The sequence below is a fragment of the Phoenix dactylifera genome, chromosome 2 (genome assembly GCF_051530095.1).
Source record: "Phoenix dactylifera cultivar Ajwa chromosome 2, Ajwa_hap1_PhDact_Kaust_v1.1, whole genome shotgun sequence".
NCBI lineage: Eukaryota > Viridiplantae > Streptophyta > Magnoliopsida > Arecales > Arecaceae > Phoenix > Phoenix dactylifera.
The window spans coordinates 46,809,526-46,812,354 of NC_143191.1; the positions used below are offsets into that span (position 1 = coordinate 46,809,526).

Consider the following 2,829-nt stretch of genomic DNA (forward strand, 5'->3'; position numbering starts at 1 on the left):
ACATTCACACCTTTTCCAGCCGAGCGAGAGAGGAGAAGAGGCCACGGAAAGAAAATAGGGTGCCCTGTTTCTGAACCAAACAAAGAAAAAAAAGGGGATTTATGTTTTATTTTATTTATTCTATGCTAATCCCTTTTATAAAATTGCTTGCATCTCATATGGATAGCTAAATCTCTTTTAGCTAAGGCTAGGAAAAAGCCTAGCATTTTCTTCATGTATTTCCTTTAAATCATCAATTGAATTTTAATGTTTTAGATTTGATTTATGGTGCAGTAGATTTGATAGAAATTAATTCAAACTTATATATTTTCTTTGATTTGTTATTTTCCCCGAGTATAACAGATGCTTAGAAATCCCTGTAGTTTAAAATAGAATTACTGTAATGCTGCCCATAAAACTAAATCTAGTTTATTATGATTAATAGATGATTTTAAGGAAAGCATGATTAAGTGCTAGGCTGAATCCTTATGCCTTAGTTATCCCAAGCTGAGTATAAATTAACCTTTAGTTTTTTTGTTCATAGTCAAATCCCTGTGGATACGATCTCAGACTCACCGAGAATATTACTTCGCTACACCCTATACTTGGGGTATCCTACTTTTAAGTTTTGTTTTAAAACGAAGAGCAAGATTAAAAGCGTAGCAAGTTTTTGGCGCCGTTGCCGGGGATTTGCAACGTGCGAACGAGAACGAGGCTGCAAATTTCAACTCTTTATTTCTAGTTCTTCAATTTTTCTTTATTTTTAACACAGCTGAAATTTCAAATCTTTTCAGATTCAAGGGCGACACAAAGCAGGACCAGTAACGAGGAAGATCAAGATCACATTTTTGGATTCCCGGAGTGAACGAACTCCGGCTGTGAGTATTTAAATTAATTTTCCTGTTTTGCTCATACTAGCCCTATTTTTCCTAGATTAGAATTTTACTCTTGTTTTAAAAAAATTAAAAAAAAATTAAAATAATAAAAAAAATAAATAAAAAAAATAAATAAAAAAAAATTTAGCTAGTTTGCTTGATCAACTATTCAACTGCAATTTAATGACATAACATAAAATGATAAAAATCTTCTTGATTGTTGCATATAGTATAAAGCATTTGCATAAAATAATCTAAGGGCTGAATCCATTAACAAGATAAGGTCGGGATTTCATCACTCGTCCTTAGCCCAAAAATCATCAAGTGCATAAATATCCTAAGCCTAATTAAAATCAACTAGATGTTGGCCCCTAAGGATATTCGAGCTCAATAGGACGAAGACCACTGAAAGTTGCACCAATTTCGCTCTATGACCCCAGTCGATGTCTAGGCAAGCTTTGTCCCTTTAAGTGATTAAAGGGAGACAGTTTCTGTTCGAGGAAAGTGGGTTTTAAGTGGGACCTTTGCTACATGCATCGTGACCCCTCCACTTACCTGGGAGCTTATCTGGTCGACTAGGTTATTAGACCGGATTGGAGGCTTAAGTGTACTCTTCAACCCAGTTAGGAGCTGTCTAGAATTTTTAGGAAAACCTTAGAAATTGTTGGGTGATGCATGTTTTACTTAAACTTTTGTTTTGCTGTATTAGGGTGTTTGTGTAATAAAAAAAACAAATAATAATAATAAAAATAAAAATAAAAACTAATAAAATAAAATAAAAAATAATAAAAAAACTTAGTATATGCGGTTGTGGCAAAGAGATAAAACGAATAGATTATTTCGAGTTGAATCAAAAGATAAAAATTTAATTGTTCAAAATTCAAATAATCAAATGGAAGATAATGGTAGTAATCAGGGAGATAATGAATTTCAAGATGACTTACCTATTAGAACGCTTCGTGATTATCTACAACCCACTAGGACCAGTACCCCATCCTGTATGGTTATTCCTACTGCTGCGGGAGCTTTTGACATGAAACCAGGAATAATCCAATTACTTCCAAAGTTTCACGGACTTGATTCTGAAAGTCCCTATTTGCATCTGAAAGAATTTGATGAAGTGTGTTCAACACTGCATTTCAATGATGTCACTGAAGAGGTAGTTAAGCTTAAGTTATTTTCTTTTTCTTTAAAGGAAAAAGCTAAGTCATGGTTACACTCCTTAAGGCCTAGGACCATAGCTACCTGGCAAGAAATGACAAGAAAATTTTTAAAGAAATTCTTTCCAACACATAAAACAAACACACTTAGAAGAAATATCATGAACTTTGCACAAAAAGATGGAGAAACATTTTTTCAGTGTTGGGAAAGATTTAAGGACCTTCTCCTTGCTTGCCCACATCATGGATATGAAATTTGGAGGGTCATTAGTTTCTTTTATGATGGTTTGTCCTCCAATATGAGACAATTTGTAGAAATGATGTGTAATGGTGAATTCATAAGTAAGGAACCAAATGAAGCTTGGGATTATTTTGATCTTTTAGCAGAAAATGCACAAGCTTGGGATACAACAGATAAAAATGAAAAATCAAAAATAGCACCTAATGCAAAAGGAGGAATATATCTTATTAAAGATGATAATGATGTCAATGTAAAAATTGCTAATCTGACTAGGAAGGTTGAAGCCATGGAATTAAGCAAAACCAATATAGGAAAAGCACAAACTATTGTTGAAAGTATATGTGGAATTTGTGAGAGTAATGCACATGTAACCAAGGATTGTCCTACAATCCCTGCTTTTCAAGAAGTGTTGCATGATCAAGCAAATTTCACCAATACTTATAAAAGACCATTTCCAAAAACATATAATCCTAGTTGGCGAAACCATCCTAACTTTAGCTGGAGACATGGACCCACTGCCAATGAATCTCAAGGAAATTCTGTTCCTACTCCTTATGTGCCACCACATAGGAAA

At 33.8% G+C, this 2,829-nt stretch overlaps 1 non-coding gene across 1 annotated transcript; it reads right to left on the bottom strand.

The window, feature by feature from the left end:
• Positions 1–2,157: 2,157 nt before the first annotated feature.
• Positions 2,158–2,264, bottom strand: LOC120104307 (small nucleolar RNA R71). The gene has a single exon (XR_016399704.1). It is a non-coding gene; the product is annotated as a small nucleolar RNA R71 (small nucleolar RNA).
• Positions 2,265–2,829: the final 565 nt, after the last annotated feature.